Genomic DNA, 24,404 nt, shown 5'->3' on the forward strand with positions numbered 1-24,404 from the left:
GGCAGGTAAATGCTGACTTCACACAGACGCAACAGTTTAGGGAAGGCGCTTTCCTGTTCAAGCGTGACTCAAGAGCTTTGGAATGAAGCGGAACATCAATTGAGGCTTTCTTGACCGACACCGAGGGCCAAGAGCCTTGCTCAGGAGTCCAGCGGTGAAGACTAAACCAGCATCCTTCTTATTACCAGTCCAGTACCTCAACCAGTGAGCTACCACAGCCCTAAACGCAAATTATTGGGGTGTCCACATATTTTTGCCCGTATTTAATGTGTAATAACAGTTCCACAAGTTCTCAAAACATCAGTGCAGTGCATCTTTTGACTGAACGGGCACAAATTCCCACAGGCGTACTTCGGCCCTCCTAGAAAAAAGTTTGGACACCCCTGTATTAAACAGCTTTACGTCTGACTTCAGTAAATAAATAAATCAGTTCACCTTTTGTTAAAAAAAAATCGACCGTCAATCACATTTAGTTCTGTTCCATGACAGATTACGATATACTCATCTCACGATATACTCATCTCACACACACATAAATCCATAGACATATATACAGTATATAGCATGTGTGATGTACATTTATTTTTAATTGCCACGAACCCCACGTGGGCCGGATGTGGCGTATGACGCCCAGGTCTGCTTTAGGCGCTTGCGATCGACTCAGCTACATTTAAGAAATATCTGCCGATCACCAATCGCAAATTTAGATTAAAACCAATACATAGCCGATCGATCGTTCCATCTCTTCTATTAACAGCCCTGTTAAAATTGTCCACTATGTGGGAGATAGTGTGGTCTAAATGACACTGTTAAGAGTTCGTACTGTCTATAGCTCTCCGTCTCTCTCACTGTGTAGTTGGTCGCTCATTTGCTGTTTACAGCCATGCAGAGACCGCCCGCAAGCGTCTTCCTTGTTTTGGTCGCATCTCTGTCAAGGCCAATGATGGTAAACCCCTGCAACTGGTTATCTGTGTCTGCTGAAAGACAGGTCTCAGTAAAACTAAAAAGGCTGGTCTGTCCGTAATCCCCATCGAACTTCAGAAGTGTTGAGTTTTGTTGCGTAATGAGCGCACCTTTGTCAGCTTGATAGCTGGTAACGGAAGCCGGCTACCCCTTCTCCTCAGCTGGTTCTGTATGCCTTCTCTTGATCCTCTTGTGCTCCATATACGCTCCCACCGCCCCCCTCAAAGTAATTCCAGTGGTATAATTTTGCTCGATAGGAGATCAGCCTACTCTGGTCTCCTTCAATGACAAGCTTGCAACAGAGACCTCCAGAACTAACACTTTGGTCTGCCCATTTTCAGGATCTGTACCCTACGAAAGAGACACAGAAATACATTAAATTAACTGTTTCTCATATCATAGACATGCTTCTTGATAGCATACTTACCAGACATTTCTTGAATAACCTTGTGAGATCTTCTCTTAGAAACAAAGGCACAGCACTGGTGGGCTACAATGTCAGAGGTCCTGAAATAAACACAAAAATGAAAGCATATTTACTATGAAGAATCCAGCACAGCACTTTTCTGGTGGGCTACAATGTCAGAGGTCCTGAAATAAACACAAAAATGAAAGCATATTTACTATGAAGAATCTAGCTAAACATTTGTGGTTTATTAAAATGTTACCGTTGTTGCAAAAACACTGAAATAATACCAGATCTTAACCTACCTGACACTGTAGATGAAGTGGCATGTTCCTTTGAGACCAGCGTCTAGATCGTCAGGGTTCGCACTTATTATAGTTTGAAAATCCTTAACGGTGTATTTTTGTGGATTCTGCTTTGATGAGAGCTAAAAGTTGGACGGTTGTTTGTTTTAAATCCACATCAAACATGGGGACACTGAACTGTTTTACGGTTTTTAAGATTTGGTTTCCAAGATGAGTAGGAAACTGTTTTTCAGTACAAATTTCTTGAAAATCACAGGATCTATACTTAAATGTTAAGAGTTTGTGATGCACTGAAGTGCTGTTGCAGTGGGATCTGGAAAGATGTGATCTTAAGGCACATGTTGTTCTGAAGACACACACAGTCTGTATGAATACAAGGCCAGTAGGAAAGCTTCTCATGATGAAGTCGATAGTGTCTCCAAAGGACAGCTTGGCTTAAGCTGGTGAAATTGCATGCAGCCCTGCAATTACATGAATCTGAAAAAACAAGAAACATCACTTTAATTTTTATATTGGAATCTAATGGTTTAATTGTAATCATTAATTAAAATAAATAATTAATAAACCACTGATTAACTAATAATTAAACCATCTTACAATGTATTATTCTTGAATAACTATGTACTATCTGGTAAATCCTTTCGAACTAATGTGCATCCTTTCGAACTAATGTGCATATGTATGAAGTGTGGATCCAAATCATGGTCAGGGGTTTTAAGGGATTAGAACTGCAATGAACTTACAGTATTATGATCGCACACCAATAATTACTGTCCTAAGCATTAGTAGTTACAACGCCAGTTACAGTTTAGACACACGTATGACTGTGTTTTTAATTATCTCACATTTATTTCTATCTAAAAACGTATGCAGGAATTATTGACATTTGTTTTTAATTCAAATATAAATACATAAGTTAATATGTACATACCTCCTCCAAAGTCGTTTTCAGACATCAAGTATTCATATTCATCAGCTTCAGTCTTCCTAACCACACATGAAGCTGATGGAGAGACAATTCCATTATAGCTCTATTATAACTGACATTTATGCATCAAAATGGATTGTTATTCTGTACTTCTGTATATACACATTCTAAAAATATGAATGAGTCTGTATCTTAAATATATATTGATTAAGTAATTAACACTTAAAACACCACATCTACAGTATATTCCATCATTACACATAAACCACACTTACAAACAGGATAAACTGTACTATTTTACAATCATGCAAGACTTTTTTCATCATCCTCTGAACAAGTTAAATGATGTTTGTAATTTTGAAAATTGGGGTATTTTTTACTGAAATTAAGCACCCTGGCTGAGCGCCGACTATTTTATTGTACTTGAATGTAAGTTGTAATGATAATTATACAAAACAGTAACGGCACACAAAAGTCACGGGTTGGAACACATGAAAAGAATTTCTAACAGCGGAAAGTGGAATAAAACAAACATTAAAAATCTTATGATTAAGTAAAACCCTAAAGAACATTATGAGTAGCTTTGTGAAGAACAACAGAATTAATGAATCTTTTTTGATTTGTATTTAGCTTTAAGTAAATAACATTAGGCTACCCAATAAATCCTAAACTCAAACTAAATGCATGAATGTGTAAAATAAGCATTATTATTTCCAATAAACACAACCCACATTTAGCAAAAATTAAAACTAAATAAATATTGTATAACTTACCTTTCTGAAACCGCATGTGAAGCACCATTCAAATTGAGCCCCTGGTTTGCAGACGGAGTGTGCCTTAGTGCGCGTGTGCAATCAGCCAATTAAACAAATTAACATTGTGTATCTGAAAATTGATTGTTGTGGTAACTCAGAGAATCTTGTTGGCACAATATCAGGGTGAAATCTGTTGACCTGACATGTTTTTGCTTGTTCATGCTAAGTGATTCAGATTTCCTTGTTTCAGTAACTCCAAATCCCAAATCAGGGATCACTGCTCAGTTCTTGGTGTTTCAGGGCTTTATAATGATAAGGTTGGGGGTAGCTCTCGTTTAGATGTTTCCAGATGTTGATTGCTCTTCTCTGTGTGTTTATATTAAAAAAATTAAAAAAATGAAATAAAAAAAGAAAATCTGCCCAATTCTGCCCTGCACGCATTGTTCGTGGTGTTTCTGTGCACTTTTAGGATGGTTTTACAGAACTCTGTGTGCAGGGTCTCTGTTGGATGTTTGTCCCAATTATGGAATTGATGGTGTGTTAGTGAACCCCAAAATGTATTGCCATACGGAGCAATTGGTTCAATTATTGATTAAAAAATATTTAAGCCAGATTAGAATAGGAATAGGAAAGGTTTTGTTTGTTTGTTTGTTTGTTTGTTTTTTTTTGGGGGGGGGGGTATTTTTTTTTTTTTTTTTTTTTTTTTTTTACACACACACACACACACACACACACAGAGAGAGAAAGAAAGTTTAAGGCGTGATGTGCGATCCGGGCACGTCAGGCAGTTCTGAAATAGTCTCTAGTCTGCAAACAGCAACAAACAATCATACAATTAATATTTATAATGATAATAACAATAAGTAGAATATTATAACATTGTAATACCTACATTAATTATGATTATTTACAATAATATTACTTATAATATTAACAACAATAATAATACTATGAATATTTTAAATAGTAATAATACAAATATACTAATAATACTTGTTAATGATTTCCAAATTAATATTACCAATAACAAAAATATAAAATAATACAATCATAGTAAATATTTATAATACTATATGTAGTATTTTTTTTTTTATAATAATATTAATATATACTACTAATGCTAAATTATACATACAAATGATCTATGTAAAATAGATATAATGATTAACTACAATAATATAAAGTACAATAATACATATACAGTGTATCACGAAAGTGAGTACACCCCTCACATTTCTGCAAATATTTCATTATATCTTTTCATGGGACAACACTATAGACATGAAACTTGGATATAACTTAGAGTAGTCAGTGTACAGCTTGTATAGCAGTGTAGATTTACTGTCTTCTGAAAATAACTCAACACACAGCCATTAATGTCTAAATAGCTGGCAACATAAGTGAGTACACCCCACAGTGAACATGTCCAAATTGTGCCCAAATGTGTCGTTGTCCCTCCCTGGTGTCATGTGTCAAGGTCCCAGGTGTAAATGGGGAGCAGGGCTGTTAAATTTGGTGTTTTGGGTACAATTCTCTCATACTGGCCACTGGATATTCAACATGGCACCTCATGGCAAAGAACTCTCTGAGGATGTGAGAAATAGAATTGTTGCTCTCCACAAAGATGGCCTGGGCTATAAGAAGATTGCTAACACCCTGAAACTGAGCTACAGCATGGTGCCCAAGGTCATACAGCGGTTTTCCAGGACAGGTTCCACTCGGAAGAGGCTTCGCCAGGGTCGACCAAAGAAGTTGAGTCCACGTGTTCGGCGTCATATCCAGAGGTTGGCTTTAAAAAATAGACACATGAGTGCTGCCAGCATTGCTACAGAGGTTGAAGACGTGGGAGGTCAGCCTGTCAGTGCTCAGACCATACACCGCACACTGCATCAACTCGGTCTGCATGGTCGTCATCCCAGAAGGAAGCTGATGCACAAGAAAGCCCGCAAACAGTTTGCTGAAGACAAGCAGTCCAAGAACATGGATTACTGGAATGCCCTGTGGTCTGACGAGACCAAGATAAACTTGTTTGGCTCAGATGGTGTCCAGCATGTGTGGCGGCGCCCTGGTGAGAAGTACCAAGACAACTGTATCTTGCCTACAGTCAAGCATGGTGGTGGTAGCATCATGGTCTTGGGCTGCATGAGTGTTGCTGGCACTGGGGAGCTGCGGTTCATTGAGGGAAACATGAATTCCAACATGTACTGTGACATTCTGAAACAGAGCATGATCCCCTCCCTTCGAAAACTGGGCCTCATTGCAGTTTTCCAACAGGATAACGACCCCAAACACAACCTCCAAGATGACAACTGCCTTGCTGAGGAAGCTGAAGGTAAAGGTGATGGACTAAACCCAATTGAGCACCTGTGGCGCATCCTCAAGTGGAAGGTGGAGGAGTTCAAGGTGTCTAACATCCACCAGCTCCGTGATGTCATCATGGAGGAGTGGAAGAGGATTCCAGTAGCAACCTGTGCAGCTCTGGTGAATTCCATGCCCAGGAGGGTTAAGGCAGTGCTGGATAATAATGGTGGTCACACAAAATATTGACACTTTGGGCACAATTTGGACATGTTCACTGTGGGGTGTACTCACTTATGTTGCCAGCCATTTAGACATTAATGGCTGTGTGTTGAGTTATTTTCAGAAGACAGTAAATCTACACTGCTATACAAGTTGTACACTGACTACTCTAAGTTATATCCAAGTTTCATGTCTATAGTGTTGTCCCATGAAAAGATATAATAAAATATTTGCAGAAATGTGAGGGGTGTACTCACTTTTGTGATACACTGTATATATACAGTGAGGATAATAAGTATTTGATACACGGCCGATTTAGCAAGATTTCCCACCTACTAAGAATGGACAGGCCTGTAATTTTTATCAGAGGTACACTTTAATTGTGAGAGACAGAATCTAAAAAAAAAAAAAAAAAAATCCAGATAATCACATTGTATGATTTTTAAATAATTAATTTTAATTTTATTGTATGAAATAAGTATTTGATCACCTACCAACCAGCAAGAATTCTGGCTTTCACAGACCTGTTAGTTTTTCTTTAAGAAGCTCCTCCTATTCTGCACTCATTACCTGTATTTATTGCCCCATGTTTGAACTCGTTCACACAACACAATTCTCGCCCTGATTTTCGCTCGGCAACTGGCTAGATTTGCCGGCTCGGGAGCAACTCGCAACTTAATCGCTAAGTGTGAACTACCCAACAACTCAACCCGACTGGCTCGCCGAGCGCTCGGCGACAGAATCATGATTTCTAGCATGTCAGATATCTGATCTGAGATGTGTGACTGGCAGCTAAACGCAGGCGAGGAGTGTAAACAGGTGGGACGGGGGATAATATAGTTTATAGCAGTATACACCAACACACTCACGTTTTACAGTATTTCTGATCTGATCGTCCTCTACAAAACATTTATATCCATGCTGCATTGCAAAATTATTAATTAACCTCCAACAATCCATACTGTTCGTGTTGCCAAATCCACTCAGATTCATTTATTTTTTCTCCTTGATTTCACGCTGCACATCAGCACACAAACACTTTGATCACTTGCTACACACGCGAGACAGATAAAAACAAAAAAAAAGAAAGAAAGAAAAAAAGGGAGACCAGAGAAGCTCGTCTGCGATTCCAGTTGGTGATGGATCGTGTAGTGTGAAACCCCCTATCATCGATCAGTCGTGTAGTGTGAAATATACACCGACTGAAAGACTCCCGAGTGCACGAGATTCAGTCGTGTAGTGTGAACTGTTCAGCAACCTTTGCATAAAAGACACCTGTCCACACACTCAATCAATCACACTTAAACCGCTTCACTATGGTCAAGATCAAAGAGCTGTCAAAGGACACCAGGGACAAAATTTGTAAACCTGCACAAGGCTGGGGTGGGCAACAGGACAATAGCAAACTTCTTTGTTGGATGGGCAGCGTCTTAAGACGGCCATTTTTTTGGTCTTTCCAGAGATGTACAATTGGATTCAAGTCCGGGCTCTGACTGGGGCACTCAAGGACATTCACAGTCTGCTCCTGAAGCCACTCCTTTGTTATCTTGGCTGTGTGCTTTGGGTCATTGTCGTGTTGGAAGATGAATCGTTGCCCTAGTCTGAGTTCCAGAGCACTCTGGAGCAGGTTTTCTTGAAGAATCTCTCTATATTTGGCTGCTGTCATCGTACCCTATATGCAACTAGTCGCCCAGTTCCTGCCGCAGAAAAACATCCCCACAGCATGATGCTGCCACCAGCATGCTTCACAGTAGGGATGGTGTTAGCCAGCCGATAAGCAGTGCCTGTTTTTCTCCAGACATGACACTTGTAGTTCAGGACAACAAGGTCTATTTTGGTTTCATCAGACCAGATAATTTTGATTCCTCTGGTCTGAGAATCCTTAAGGTCTTTTTTGGCAAACCCTTTTAGTGAGAAGTGGCTTCCATCTGGCCACTCTACCATAAAGGCCTGATTGGTGGAGTGTGTTAGCAATGGTTGACCTACTTTATGGTTGTTCTATCTCAAGGGAACACTGGAGCTCTGCCTTAGTGACCATTGGGTTCTTGGTCACCTCCCTGACCAAGGCTCCCCGATTACTCAGTTTGGTCGGGCAGCCAGATCTAGGAAGGGTTCTGGTGGTTCCAAACTTCTTCCATTTTTGAATAAGAGACCATAGTGCTTTTCGGGAACTTCAATGCTGCTAACATTTTTTTTGTATCCTTCCCCAGATTTGTGCCTGGACACAATCTGGTCTCGGAGGTCTAAACACAATTTCTTTTGACTTCATTGCTTGGTTTCTGCTCTGATATGCACAGTTAACTGTGAGACCTTTTATAAACAAGTGTGCCATTCCAAAATATGTTTAATCAACTGAATTTACCACAGGTGATCTCCAATCAAATTTTTAACAAATGTGTAACTTTTTCCCCGTGTGGATATATAACAGTGTGCAATATTTTTCCTAAGTGCAATTATTTGTAAATATTTTTTAGAGTTTTTCTGACTTTATTATTATTATTATTATTATTGTACTTCTTATTCTTATTGTACTGAGTGCTGTACTATCCTTTCACTGCTGCAACAATGTGAATTTGCCCACTGTTTGACTAATAAACGATTATTTATTTTTATTAACTTTTATACAGCTGTTAGCAACTGTACTTAATAATTAGAAGTCACCTGATTGGCTCACCTTGACACTGGCGTGCTTTCCACATTATTCTGCGTCATAAGCATGCAGCGCCTCCTGTTCTTTTTATTCCATATCGAAAAACTGGCCAATGAGAACACAAGATGCAGTGTGAGGAAAAATGCAGGAGAAGTGTGTAAAAGGCTGTACAGGGGTTTAATGTAGTTTATATCATAATACACCGACACACACACAAGTATTACAGTATTTCTGACCTTATTGTTCTCTACAAAACCCATTAGCCTATTAACCTCCAACTCACTATAGAACAATCCAAGCAAAATCCACTAAGATTCATTTTATTTTTTCTCTTCGTTTTCACGCGCACAAACTTTGATCGCTCGCTACTTGTTGACGTGCATTTTTGGACGTATCATTAAACCTTTCGTCACTTCTCACATTTTCACGACAAAACGATATTTGGGAGACCAGAGAAGCTCACCTGAGATTCCAGTTGGTGATAGATCGTAAAGTGTGAAACCCCCCATCACTGATCAATCGTGTAGTGTGAAATACACACCGACTGAGAAGACTCCTGAGTGCCAGAGATTCAGTCGTGTAGTGTGAACTGTACAGGTACCCACCAAATCAGAAAGCCATGTAGTGTGAACTTGGCATTATTGATCTCCACACACCAAAATGGCTAAATATGAAACCACTGTGAGTCAATTACCTCACATCAGCCAAAAAGAGTCCCAAATTCACTCCTAGTTTTTATTTCAGTGAACTACATATGGTACGAGACTTCCAGTTTCAGACAGAGCAAAGTATTTTCATTCAAAAATAAATAGGTACTGAACCCAAAATGTTTGTTCCCATTTGAAACCGAGGATAGTAGGTTTTTCCCAGCTTAAACCCCGAAGACCTTGGGCGTGTCAGGCTGTAGAGGAAAGAGAACACAATAACGTGGTTGCAATAAAAACCTGTCTGTCCGGGTGGCACAGCGGGATAATCTGCTAGCGCACCAGTGCAGGGATTCTGAACTCCAAGTTCAAAACTCAGCACTGCCACCAGTCAGCTGGGCACCCGCTAGTGGGCATAACTGGTCATTAAAGTCTGCAGGGCAGTAAAAACAGAAGGTGAAGGACCCTCTTTGATATAGACCACATCATTACAGCCAGATGACTGGGTCGACTTTCTACACGCAGTGCTCAGGAGGGCTGAACCACAGAGAGATTAGTGACTGTATAAACAGTGTTTACCTGTGTAAATCAGACATGTTAGAGAAAGGTGGGAGTTGAAGGTCACGGTCATGGCTGGAACATGAGGACGTGAATGCCGTGTGGAGGTGAATGTCACAACACAGTGCATCCAACCCTTCTTGTGCCAGTCAGAGTGCCCATGCAACTCCAGTTCACTATAGAAAGCATCAACAATGGGGCGACAGAAGAAGGTCGACACAAATCCAGTTTTCTGAAGAACAGGCTGAGCACAATCCACCTCGAAACAAAGAGGCTAAACAAGCTGCAGGTCAAATCCTGGTACCACATACCACCAGACAGTCCAGGTCTCAGTGGGTCAGAGGCTTAAGAACCATTAATTACTATCGTTTGCATTAACAAATCACTGCATAACTGGTGTGGATAACAGATATTACGTGAGCTGCTCTTTCTGTGTACTGGCTTTCACACTGAGCCAGATGAAAGCTCCCAGCATGCATCAGCGTAGGTGAACTCTGATTACGGAGTAGCCAGAGACCTTCCCGCATCCTAATTCTGCAGCGTGTGTCACGTCTCCAACACAACCTGAATCTTAGCTTAATATTGTCAGGGTTTGTTCTTTTAATAGAGGAGAGTAAACGATGTATTCAATTACTGCCTGATCATTAAATCTACAGAGATGTTTGTGGATTTTAAATCCTAGACGAGGATGTGTGATCGTCGCTGTGTGATATGGTGGCACTAGTAAATAAAACACACTCACTCTGGCTGTTGTTGCTGGGCTTTCCTGGCTTTGCTGAAATAGAAAAAAAGCAGCACGTCATTAATTCGGCAGGCGGCTTCATACAGAGATCCGTATCGCACACATGGTCACGCACCAATATCGGGGCTATAAGAAGATTGCTAACACCCTGAAACTGAGCTACAGCATGGTGCCCAAGGTCATACAGCGGTTTTCCAGGACAGGTTCCACTCGGAAGAGGCTTCGCCAGGGTCGACCAAAGAAGTTGAGTCCACGTGTTCGGCGTCATATCCAGAGGTTGGCTTTAAAAAATAGACACATGAGTGCTGCCAGCATTGCTACAGAGGTTGAAGACGTGGGAGGTCAGCCTGTCAGTGCTCAGACCATACACCGCACACTGCATCAACTCGGTCTGCATGGTCGTCATCCCAGAAGGAAGCTGATGCACAAGAAAGCCCGCAAACAGTTTGCTGAAGACAAGCAGTCCAAGAACATGGATTACTGGAATGCCCTGTGGTCTGACGAGACCAAGATAAACTTGTTTGGCTCAGATGGTGTCCAGCATGTGTGGCGGCGCCCTGGTGAGAAGTACCAAGACAACTGTATCTTGCCTACAGTCAAGCATGGTGGTGGTAGCATCATGGTCTTGGGCTGCATGAGTGTTGCTGGCACTGGGGAGCTGCGGTTCATTGAGGGAAACATGAATTCCAACATGTACTGTGACATTCTGAAACAGAGCATGATCCCCTCCCTTCGAAAACTGGGCCTCATTGCAGTTTTCCAACAGGATAACGACCCCAAACACAACCTCCAAGATGACAACTGCCTTGCTGAGGAAGCTGAAGGTAAAGGTGATGGACTAAACCCAATTGAGCACCTGTGGCGCATCCTCAAGTGGAAGGTGGAGGAGTTCAAGGTGTCTAACATCCACCAGCTCCGTGATGTCATCATGGAGGAGTGGAAGAGGATTCCAGTAGCAACCTGTGCAGCTCTGGTGAATTCCATGCCCAGGAGGGTTAAGGCAGTGCTGGATAATAATGGTGGTCACACAAAATATTGACACTTTGGGCACAATTTGGACATGTTCACTGTGGGGTGTACTCACTTATGTTGCCAGCCATTTAGACATTAATGGCTGTGTGTTGAGTTATTTTCAGAAGACAGTAAATCTACACTGCTATACAAGTTGTACACTGACTACTCTAAGTTATATCCAAGTTTCATGTCTATAGTGTTGTCCCATGAAAAGATATAATAAAATATTTGCAGAAATGTGAGGGGTGTACTCACTTTTGTGATACACTGTATATATACAGTGAGGATAATAAGTATTTGATACACGGCCGATTTAGCAAGATTTCCCACCTACTAAGAATGGACAGGCCTGTAATTTTTATCAGAGGTACACTTTAATTGTGAGAGACAGAATCTAAAAAAAAAAAAAAAAAAAATCCAGATAATCACATTGTATGATTTTTAAATAATTAATTTTAATTTTATTGTATGAAATAAGTATTTGATCACCTACCAACCAGCAAGAATTCTGGCTTTCACAGACCTGTTAGTTTTTCTTTAAGAAGCTCCTCCTATTCTGCACTCATTACCTGTATTTATTGCCCCATGTTTGAACTCGTTCACACAACACAATTCTCGCCCTGATTTTCGCTCGGCAACTGGCTAGATTTGCCGGCTCGGGAGCAACTCGCAACTTAATCGCTAAGTGTGAACTACCCAACAACTCAACCCGACTGGCTCGCTGAGCGCTCGGCGACAGAATCATGATTTCTAGCATGTCAGATATCTGATCTGAGATGTGTGACTGGCAGCTAAACGCAGGCGAGGAGTGTAAACAGGTGGGACGGGGGATAATATAGTTTATAGCAGTATACACCAACACACTCACGTTTTACAGTATTTCTGATCTGATCGTCCTCTACAAAACATTTATATCCATGCTGCATTGCAAAATTATTAATTAACCTCCAACAATCCATACTGTTCGTGTTGCCAAATCCACTCAGATTCATTTATTTTTTCTCCTTGATTTCACGCTGCACATCAGCACACAAACACTTTGATCACTTGCTACTTGTTGACGTGCATTTTTGGACCTGGTTTTATTAAACCCTCATCACAGCTGACCAGAGAAGCTTATCTGCGATTCCAGTTGGTGATGGATGGTGTAGTGTGAAACCCTCAATCACCGATCAGTCGTGTAGTGTGAAATATACACCGACTGAAAGACTCCCGAGTGCACGAGATTCAGTCGTGTAGTGTGAACTGTTCAGCAACCTTTGCATAAAAGACACCTGTCCACACACTCAATCAATCACACTTAAACCGCTTCACTATGGTCAAGATCAAAGAGCTGTCAAAGGACACCAGGGACAAAATTTGTAAACCTGCACAAGGCTGGGGTGGGCAACAGGACAATAGCAAACTTCTTTGTTGGATGGGCAGCGTCTTAAGACGGCCATTTTTTTGGTCTTTCCAGAGATGTACAATTGGATTCAAGTCCGGGCTCTGACTGGGGCACTCAAGGACATTCACAGTCTGCTCCTGAAGCCACTCCTTTGTTATCTTGGCTGTGTGCTTTGGGTCATTGTCGTGTTGGAAGATGAATCGTTGCCCTAGTCTGAGTTCCAGAGCACTCTGGAGCAGGTTTTCTTGAAGAATCTCTCTATATTTGGCTGCTGTCATCGTACCCTATATGCAACTAGTCGCCCAGTTCCTGCCGCAGAAAAACATCCCCACAGCATGATGCTGCCACCAGCATGCTTCACAGTAGGGATGGTGTTAGCCAGCCGATAAGCAGTGCCTGTTTTTCTCCAGACATGACACTTGTAGTTCAGGACAACAAGGTCTATTTTGGTTTCATCAGACCAGATAATTTTGATTCCTCTGGTCTGAGAATCCTTAAGGTCTTTTTTGGCAAACCCTTTTAGTGAGAAGTGGCTTCCATCTGGCCACTCTACCATAAAGGCCTGATTGGTGGAGTGTGTTAGCAATGGTTGACCTACTTTATGGTTGTTCTATCTCAAGGGAACACTGGAGCTCTGCCTTAGTGACCATTGGGTTCTTGGTCACCTCCCTGACCAAGGCTCCCCGATTACTCAGTTTGGTCGGGCAGCCAGATCTAGGAAGGGTTCTGGTGGTTCCAAACTTCTTCCATTTTTGAATAAGAGACCATAGTGCTTTTCAGGAACTTCAATGCTGCTAACATTTTTTTTGTATCCTTCCCCAGATTTGTGCCTGGACACAATCTGGTCTCGGAGGTCTAAACACAATTTCTTTTGACTTCATTGCTTGGTTTCTGCTCTGATATGCACAGTTAACTGTGAGACCTTTTATAAACAAGTGTGCCATTCCAAAATATGTTTAATCAACTGAATTTACCACAGGTGATCTCCAATCAAATTTTTAACAAATGTGTAACTTTTTCCCCGTGTGGATATATAACAGTGTGCAATATTTTTCCTAAGTGCAATTATTTGTAAATATTTTTTAGAGTTTTTCTGACTTTATTATTATTATTATTATTATTGTACTTCTTATTCTTATTGTACTGAGTGCTGTACTATCCTTTCACTGCTGCAACAATGTGAATTTGCCCACTGTTTGACTAATAAACGATTATTTATTTTTATTAACTTTTATACAGCTGTTAGCAACTGTACTTAATAATTAGAAGTCACCTGATTGGCTCACCTTGACACTGGCGTGCTTTCCACATTATTCTGCGTCATAAGCATGCAGCGCCTCCTGTTCTTTTTATTCCATATCGAAAAACTGGCCAATGAGAACACAAGATGCAGTGTGAGGAAAAATGCAGGAGAAGTGTGTAAAAGGCTGTACAGGGGTTTAATGTAGTTTATATCATAATACACCGACACACACACAAGTATTACAGTATTTCTGACCTTATTGTTCTCTACAAAACCCATTAGCCTATTAACCTCCAACTCACTATAGAACAATCCAAGCAAAATCCACTAAGATTCATTTTATTTTTTCTCTTCGTTTTCACGCGCACAAACTTTGATCGCTCGCTACTTGTTGACGTGCATTTTTGGACGTATCATTAAACCTTTCGTCACTTCTCACATTTTCACGACAAAACGATATTTGGGAGACCAGAGAAGCTCACCTGAGATTCCAGTTGGTGATAGATCGTAAAGTGTGAAACCCCCCATCACTGATCAATCGTGTAGTGTGAAATACACACCGACTGAGAAGACTCCTGAGTGCCAGAGATTCAGTCGTGTAGTGTGAACTGTACAGGTACCCACCAAATCAGAAAGCCATGTAGTGTGAACTTGGCATTATTGATCTCCACACACCAAAATGGCTAAATATGAAACCACTGTGAGTCAATTACCTCACATCAGCCAAAAAGAGTCCCAAATTCACTCCTAGTTTTTATTTCAGTGAACTACATATGGTACGAGACTTCCAGTTTCAGACAGAGCAAAGTATTTTCATTCAAAAATAAATAGGTACTGAACCCAAAATGTTTGTTCCCATTTGAAACCGAGGATAGTAGGTTTTTCCCAGCTTAAACCCCGAAGACCTTGGGCGTGTCAGGCTGTAGAGGAAAGAGAACACAATAACGTGGTTGCAATAAAAACCTGTCTGTCCGGGTGGCACAGCGGGATAATCTGCTAGCGCACCAGTGCAGGGATTCTGAACTCCAAGTTCAAAACTCAGCACTGCCACCAGTCAGCTGGGCACCCGCTAGTGGGCATAACTGGTCATTAAAGTCTGCAGGGCAGTAAAAACAGAAGGTGAAGGACCCTCTTTGATATAGACCACATCATTACAGCCAGATGACTGGGTCGACTTTCTACACGCAGTGCTCAGGAGGGCTGAACCACAGAGAGATTAGTGACTGTATAAACAGTGTTTACCTGTGTAAATCAGACATGTTAGAGAAAGGTGGGAGTTGAAGGTCACGGTCATGGCTGGAACATGAGGACGTGAATGCCGTGTGGAGGTGAATGTCACAACACAGTGCATCCAACCCTTCTTGTGCCAGTCAGAGTGCCCATGCAACTCCAGTTCACTATAGAAAGCATCAACAATGGGGCGACAGAAGAAGGTCGACACAAATCCAGTTTTCTGAAGAACAGGCTGAGCACAATCCACCTCGAAACAAAGAGGCTAAACAAGCTGCAGGTCAAATCCTGGTACCACATACCACCAGACAGTCCAGGTCTCAGTGGGTCAGAGGCTTAAGAACCATTAATTACTATCGTTTGCATTAACAAATCACTGCATAACTGGTGTGGATAACAGATATTACGTGAGCTGCTCTTTCTGTGTACTGGCTTTCACACTGAGCCAGATGAAAGCTCCCAGCATGCATCAGCGTAGGTGAACTCTGATTACGGAGTAGCCAGAGACCTTCCCGCATCCTAATTCTGCAGCGTGTGTCACGTCTCCAACACAACCTGAATCTTAGCTTAATATTGTCAGGGTTTGTTCTTTTAATAGAGGAGAGTAAACGATGTATTCAATTACTGCCTGATCATTAAATCTACAGAGATGTTTGTGGATTTTAAATCCTAGACGAGGATGTGTGATCGTCGCTGTGTGATATGGTGGCACTAGTAAATAAAACACACTCACTCTGGCTGTTGTTGCTGGGCTTTCCTGGCTTTGCTGAAATAGAAAAAAAGCAGCACGTCATTAATTCGGCAGGCGGCTTCATACAGAGATCCGTATCGCACACATGGTCACGCACCAATATCGGGGCTATAAGAAGATTGCTAACACCCTGAAACTGAGCTACAGCATGGTGCCCAAGGTCATACAGCGGTTTTCCAGGACAGGTTCCACTCGGAAGAGGCTTCGCCAGGGTCGACCAAAGAAGTTGAGTCCACGTGTTCGGCGTCATATCCAGAGGTTGGCTTTAAAAAATAGACACATGAGTGCTGCCAGCATTGCTACAGAGGTTGAAGACGTGGGAGGTCAGCCTGTCAGTGCTCAGACCATACACCGCACACTGCATCAACTCGGTCTGCATGGTCGTCATCCCAGAAGGAAGCTGATGCACAAGAAAGCCCGCAAACAGTTTGCTGAAGACAAGCAGTCCAAGAACATGGATTACTGGAATGCCCTGTGGTCTGACGAGACCAAGATAAACTTGTTTGGCTCAGATGGTGTCCAGCATGTGTGGCGGCGCCCTGGTGAGAAGTACCAAGACAACTGTATCTTGCCTACAGTCAAGCATGGTGGTGGTAGCATCATGGTCTTGGGCTGCATGAGTGTTGCTGGCACTGGGGAGCTGCGGTTCATTGAGGGAAACATGAATTCCAACATGTACTGTGACATTCTGAAACAGAGCATGATCCCCTCCCTTCGAAAACTGGGCCTCATTGCAGTTTTCCAACAGGATAACGACCCCAAACACAACCTCCAAGATGACAACTGCCTTGCTGAGGAAGCTGAAGGTAAAGGTGATGGACTAAACCCAATTGAGCACCTGTGGCGCATCCTCAAGTGGAAGGTGGAGGAGTTCAAGGTGTCTAACATCCACCAGCTCCGTGATGTCATCATGGAGGAGTGGAAGAGGATTCCAGTAGCAACCTGTGCAGCTCTGGTGAATTCCATGCCCAGGAGGGTTAAGGCAGTGCTGGATAATAATGGTGGTCACACAAAATATTGACACTTTGGGCACAATTTGGACATGTTCACTGTGGGGTGTACTCACTTATGTTGCCAGCCATTTAGACATTAATGGCTGTGTGTTGAGTTATTTTCAGAAGACAGTAAATCTACACTGCTATACAAGTTGTACACTGACTACTCTAAGTTATATCCAAGTTTTATTTCTATAGTTTTGTCCCATGAAAAGATATAATAAAATATTTGCAGAAATGTGAGGGGTGAACTCACTTTTGTGATACACTGTATATATAAGGTCGGAGTCAACTTGTTCATTACTTCACGTGTTTTGCGAATTTCTTGAAAAAGATCGCTCAGTAAACAGTTCGTAACTCAAGGGTCCACTGTACTGTCTGTATCTGCTTTGACATGACATTCTAATCCATAAAGTACTAGTAAAACAATTCTTGATTCCAAATAAAGTCAAAGGAACCATGATACTTTCAAAACATCAACCATCAAAACTGTCTGTGCTGGCCGCTCAGGTGGTGCAGAGGTAAAAACACACGCTGGAACCAGAGCTGGGATCTCGAATACATCGTATTGAATCTCAGCTCTGCCTGCTGGCTAAGGCTGAGCGGCCACATGAACAACGATTGGCCTGTTGTTCAGATTTGGTCTGCTGGCTGATTGATAGCGCCTGCACAGAGATGAGAAAAAGAGTGCTCTCAACACTGAGCTGCACTGCACTCATCAAAGTGTAGGTGATAAGATGCATACGGCATGCTGCCCACGTGTCGGAGAGGGCGTGGGTTAGCTTCGTTCTCCTCAATCAGAGCAGGGATCGGCATTGGTGGAGAAGAAGCATGACGCAATCGGGCAATTGGAAGCGCTAAAAGGGAGAAAAAGGGGAGAAAATGCATAAAAAAAAAAAAAAAAAAAAAAAAAAAAAATATATATATATATATATATATATATATATATATATATATATATATATATATATATATACACAGTGTATCACAAAAGTGAGTACACCCCTCACATTTCTGCAGATATTTAAGTATATCTTTTCATGGGACAACACTGACAAAATGACACTTTGACACAATGAAAAGTAGTCTGTGTGCAGCTTATAACAGTGTAAATTTATTCTTCCCTCAAAATAACTCAATATACAGCCATTAATGTCTAAACCACCGGCAACAAAAGTGAGTACACCCCTTAGTGAAAGTTCCTGAAGTGTCAATATTTTGTGTGGCCACCATTATTTCCCAGAACTGCCTTAACTCTCCTGGGCAAGGAGTTTACCAGAGCTTCACAGGTTGCCACTGGAATGCTTTTCCACTCCTCCATGACGACATCACGGAGCTGGCGGATATTCGAGACTTTGCGCTCCTCCACCTTCCGCTTGAGGATGCTCCAAAGATGTTCTATTGGGTTTAGGTCTGGAGACATGCTTGGCCAGTCCATCACCTTTACCCTCAGCCTCTTCAATAAAGCAGTGGTCGTCTTAGGTGTGTTTGGGGTCATTATCATGCTGGAACACTGCCCTGCGACCCAGTTTCCGGAGGGAGGGGATCATGCTCTGCTTCAGTATTTCACAGTACATATTGGAGTTCATGTGTCCCTCAATGAAATGTAACTCCCCAACACCTGCTGCACTCATGCAGCCCCAGACCATGGCATTCCCACCACCATGCTTGACTGTAGGCATGACACACTTATCTTTGTACTCCTCACCTGATTGCCGCCACACATGCTTGAGACCATCTGAACCAAACAAATTAATCTTGGTCTCATCAGACCATAGGACATGGTTCCAGTAATCCATGTCCTTTGTTGACATGTCTTCAGCAAACTGTTTGCGGGCTTTCTTGTGTAGAGACTTCAGAAGAGGCTTCCTTCTGGGGTGACAGCCATGCAGACCAATTTGATGTAGTGTGCGGCATATGGTCTGAGCACTGACAGGCTGACCCCCCCACCTTTTCAATCTCTGCAGCAATGCTGACAGCACTCCTGCGCCTATCTTTCAAAGACAGCAGTTGGATGTGACGCTGAGCACGTGCACTCAGCTTCTTTGGACGACCAACGCGAGGTCTGTTCTGAGTGGAACCTGCTCTTTTAAAACGCTGGATGATCTTGGCCACTGTGCTGCAGCTCAGTTTCAGGGTGTTGGCAATCTTCTTGTAGCCTTGGCCATCTTCATGTAGCGCAACAATTCGTCTTTTAAGATCCTCAGAGAGTTCTTTGCCATGAGGTGCCATGTTGGAACTTTCAGTGACCAGTATGAGAGAGTGTGAGAGCTGTACTACTAAATTGAACACACCTGCTCCCTATGCACACCTGAGACCTAGTAACACTAACGAGTCACATGACATTTTGGAGGGAAAATGACAAGCAGTGCTCAATTTGGACATTTAGGGGTGTAGTCTCTTAGGGGTGTACTCACTTTTGTTGCCGGTGGTTTAGACATTAATGGCTGTATATTGAGTTATTTTGAGGGAAGAATAAATTTACACTGTTATATAAGCTGCACACAGACTACTTTTCATTGTGTCAGTGTCATTTTGTCAGTGTTGTCCCATGAAAAGATATACTTAAATATCTGCAGAAATGTGAGGGGTGTACTCACTTTTGTGATACACTGTATATAAAAAACTGTGCTGTGCTTTGTTTTTTTTTTCTGTTAAGACTGTTAAAAGATGCTAATACTGCCTCCAACCAAACTCCTGTTTTTGACTGAAATCGGCAAGTATTTCAATATAAGCTGCAGTTTTGCATACTCATTAGAACTTTCTTTTACTGCAATGCCCCCACATAAACTCACACACAAACACACACACTTTCAGATTCACAAAAACACAACACACCCACAAAGACACCCATGGCGGACATAAAACAATAGCAGTATGAATAAAACTTACTAATCAATTACAACAGAGACAAGTATACAATGTTTAAGTCAAATATGTCATAGTAATTATAAAAAGTAAAACTTTTTTTAGACTTATAATGAATAAATAAATAAATATAAACACAGCAAAAATATCATCAAGGCACAAAAATGATTTGCTTTTGAAAGGTGGCATTATTTGACAGTGCCAAATTAAAATTATCTTCTTTATGACCCCCTTTGTTGCCAAGGTTTGAATTTTTATGCACTTCTTAACAAGCCAAGTGATTTTTATAGACAATATTAAAATTCAACATTAATACAGAGCCAACTGAGCCTAGCAACTGAGGGGCACATACAGTATCAGTGCACTCTTAGTGCCGGTCCCAAGCCTGGGAAAATAGAGAGGGTTGCTTCAGGAAGGGTATCAAATATAAGGGCAAATCAAATATACACCGACCAGGCATAACATTATGACCACTGACAGGCACCTTCATTACGGCACCTGTGAGTGTGCGGGATATATTAGGCAGCAAGTGAACATTTTATACTCAAAGTTGATGTGTTGGAAGAAGGAAAAATGGCCAAGGGTTAGGATTTAAGCGAGTTTGACAAGGGCCAAATTGTGATGGCTAGACGACTGGGTCAGAGCATCTCCAAAACCGCAGCTCTTGTGGGGTGTTCCCGGTCTGCAGTGGTCAGTACCTATCAAAAGTGGTCCAAGGAAGGAACAGTGGTAAACCGGCGACAGGGTCATGGGCGGTCAAGGCTCATTGATGCACGTGGGCGTGGGGAGCAAAGGCTGGCCTGTGTGTGCCAATCCAACAGACAGGCTACTGTAGCTCAAATTGCTGAAGAAGTTAGAAAGGTGTATAAATACACAGTGCATCACAGTTGCAGGGCTGTTTTGGCAGCAAAAGGGAGACCAACACAATATTAGGAAGGGAGTCATAATGTTATGCCTGATCGGTGTATGCACTAAAAGAATACAGAGCTAACAGGATTCCTTATATATCTTGTCCCCCTTGTACTCCCATATTCTGCTAATTATTCTCCTTTTTTAAAAAGTAGTAACAGTTTAAACTGTCATGGTCACATAAGTTCTACATCACAGTTAATAAAACATTGATTTTTTTTCTTCCACCCAATTAGGCAGTATTATCAGTATCCCATGGCACTGCATGATTGAATGCCAAACTTCAGAGCCAGATTCCTTTGCCAAAGACAAAATTCTGGCCCTCCTAATAGTGTGATTTAATAAAACCAGTGTGCATTTGTGTTTTACACGGTACATTTTATGTTGATGTCCTGTAGTAGCAAAAATATAATTAACATTATTTGCTTAGACTAGTTAAATAGTAGATTACATGGCCAAAATTTTGCGGGCACAAATACCTAAATGTCACATCAAAACCAAGACTATTAATATTTATTTGAATTGTAGGGTGTGTTCGAAAACCTAGTGAGCTGCCTTGCTTTTTAACCAAAAATTAAATTGGCAAACTGCTAAAAAACGTTGAAAAAAACATTATAAATTAGACTTAACAAGCATCATAATTCATAAATATTTAAAGAATTGCTAATTAAAATCAACTTCCTTTTTTAATGATTTTTCTTAAAATAATTTGATTGTCATTTTTTTGGGTAAAGGTACACAGTTTCTTTTGAAGTATGAAGTAATTTATTTCTTTACTTGTTTTACTTTTTTTAAATTGCAATTTATTTCCTAATGAGTTTTTTTTCATGCATTTTCTCCCTTTTTCTCCCGATTTTTAAGCGCATCCAATTTTTACCCAATTGCGTTATGCTTCCTCTCTACTGGCCCTGACCCCCGCCCCAACTGTGGAGAGTGAACTGACACACACCCCCTCCGACACGTGAGCAGTAGCCGACTGCTCCCTCCCTGGATGAACAACAGCCAAATGCTGTTCATATAGTCGCCCAGCCCAGTCGGATGGCAGAGCTGAGATTCGATATGATGTATTCGAAATCCCAGCTCTGGTGTGCTAGTGTATTTTACCAATGTGCCACCTGAGCAGCGCTTAATGACTTTTTTTTTTTTTTACCTATCTATAGCATCTGTGCCAATAATTCTGGAGCTTTGTGTTTGCATCGACTGATGCCCTTTACAATTGCTCACTTCTAAGCTGTTTTATTTCATTTTACCTTAAGCATGATTAAATGTTAAAAGCCTAAAGTCGGTGGTTGGTGGTGCAGGCGGTAATGTGGATGATACACAGAATCAGAGTTCTGGGGAAGTGGGTGAACAATTTAATAAAACGCACGATTAAATGAGCATCTACTGAAAACGGCTGCTCTGAAAAACATGCACGGCATCATGAATTTATTGCCTTATTACACCATTGCAACTTTCTTCAGGAAAACGGAAAACGGAAAACGAGAGTATTAGCATTAACGCACCGGTTCACATTACAGGCTCCGGATAAGCAGTGACACTAGTGGCTCCGCGAATGTGTGTGCCTCCAGGGACAGACTAAAAACAGGCCGAACAAGGCAAAGGCTTCCCATCGCAAACCATTATGTTGTGTAATCTCTCCCTGCGGTGGCGAATTTACACAGAGACGTCTTGCGCGGAGAATTCTGGGTAAAGCCGAGGTTCTTTAGCTAAGGTGGACCAGCTGGCGAGGGGCAGCAGCACTGGGACCGAACAGCTGATACTTCTCCAATTAACTTTCAACTTATGGAGAACGTGGCTCGTCTCCAAAGATGCATCACAAACCCACTGATGTGTCTGCCAAGGTCATATCTGATGAAAATACGCTGAGGCAGCAGTTCATCTTCTTTGTTTTTGAGTTTCATTGTCTTACTTTCCCTGTATTGAGACTTTTAATTAACAATCACACAGGCAGGTAATTAGGCATTATGGAAATCTAACATCTTACAGCAAATCAAGATGCGACCGGTGGTTCCGGGATGAACGAAAGCTCTAATGTAATAAAATTCCATATAACTAGTACAACTTTATGTGCAACTTGTGTGAGTATTTTAGACTGTGTGTTTTTACTGACTTATGGTGGCTTGTGTAATTTTCTTTAATTAATAAATTACTGTAAATAAAAATCCCAGACTTGAATAAGGTGAGGATGAACTGTACAGTTTATAAGACATCAACATTAGTGAAAAATCCACAACGTATCATAATTACAGACATATTTAACATTAATATATGTGAAATGTGTTTTAACAGGGCTCAGCGGGTGGGTTCTGCTATAAATAAATATCAACCAATTTGCTTTGACCCCAGTGTGTGTTTTACATAAAAAGTCCAAAAACATTTTCACAACTTTAAAACATTTAGACTCTGCTCATTTAGCAGAGTTTATTTAAAAATGTATTTTGTCAATAACTTTGTGGTTTCCACCCACACATATTTACTGTGTGTTAATAATGAGTAACAGTTGGTTTATAAGTTATGATGGTAGCGTTTGATATCTGACACTTGCATTTTAAAATGTATAAACAGACAGTGCTTAAGTGGAATAAGAAATTTTATGTTGTTTTTGTTTTAGATTTCAGGACTGTATGTAACTGATTTTTTTTTTTTTGTATTTTGCATTACTATTATTATTATTATTTTTATTTTTATATTATTATTATTATTATTGTTGTTATTATTATTATTATCATTATTAGATTGCTTATATTATAACCATTATTGCTGTTTATATTATTATTATAATTACAATATCATTATACTATATAATAGTTTATTAGAGTATACTGTAATGTTATTCTATTTATTATATAGAATTATTAATTAATAATAATAATTATTATTATTGTTTATAGTTTTCCTTTTTATATCATTATTATGATCATGATTATGCTTATTATTATTATGACTGATTATTATTATTGTTGTTATTACTATTGTTTATAGTCTTTCTTTTATATTATTATTATTGTTATTACTATTGTTCGGTCTTTATTTTATATATTATTATTATTATTTATAGACTTTCTCTTATTATTATTATTATTATTATTAATATTATCATTATTAATAACAATAACAATAATATTAAATAAATAGTTTAAAATGCATTACAGTCATTCGTTGTTAGGGTGAAAGAGGCGGTTGTTTCCATTCATCCATCCAGGCTTTTTCAAAACATTATGCATTGTATATATTAAAACTGCATGATTATTGACCAAATTATTATTTTAAACTTACACTTACCAAACATTTTTAAACAATACCAATTCTTTTATTTGTTACACACTCATGTCCCCAATACAGTCAGCCTCCCCTTGTTGTTTTTAGGGTTAGGATATTTTCTCATAATTTTGTCTTACAGGTTACACATCAATCATAGCTCAACACTATCATGGTTCCTTTGAGCACAACAGAATGACAGAGAGGCAATCTTCTCCGTCCGGTCTCACAGTCTAATAGCTGAATACATTTACGTCGGATATAAAGTAAGAAAA

The 24,404-nt window shown here is 40.6% G+C and overlaps 1 long non-coding RNA gene across 2 annotated transcripts; it reads right to left on the reverse strand.

Moving 5' to 3' along the window:
• Nucleotides 1-560: 560 nt before the first annotated feature.
• Nucleotides 561-16,113, reverse strand: LOC134307540 (uncharacterized). Of its 2 annotated transcripts, XR_010009987.1 has the most exons (9): nucleotides 16,079-16,113; nucleotides 14,159-14,239; nucleotides 10,472-10,504; nucleotides 8,552-8,632; nucleotides 3,376-4,164; nucleotides 2,606-2,677; nucleotides 1,675-2,151; nucleotides 1,391-1,470; nucleotides 561-1,314 (listed from the first exon to the last, which is right to left on the reverse strand). It is a non-coding gene; the product is annotated as an uncharacterized LOC134307540 (long non-coding RNA). The 2 variants fall into 2 exon arrangements; XR_010009986.1 differs by lacking the exon at nucleotides 16,079-16,113 and having other exon boundaries at nucleotides 14,159-14,730.
• Nucleotides 16,114-24,404: the final 8,291 nt, after the last annotated feature.

This window comes from Trichomycterus rosablanca, unplaced genomic scaffold (assembly GCF_030014385.1).
Source record: "Trichomycterus rosablanca isolate fTriRos1 unplaced genomic scaffold, fTriRos1.hap1 scaffold_300, whole genome shotgun sequence".
NCBI classification, from domain to species: Eukaryota; Metazoa; Chordata; class Actinopteri; order Siluriformes; family Trichomycteridae; genus Trichomycterus; species Trichomycterus rosablanca.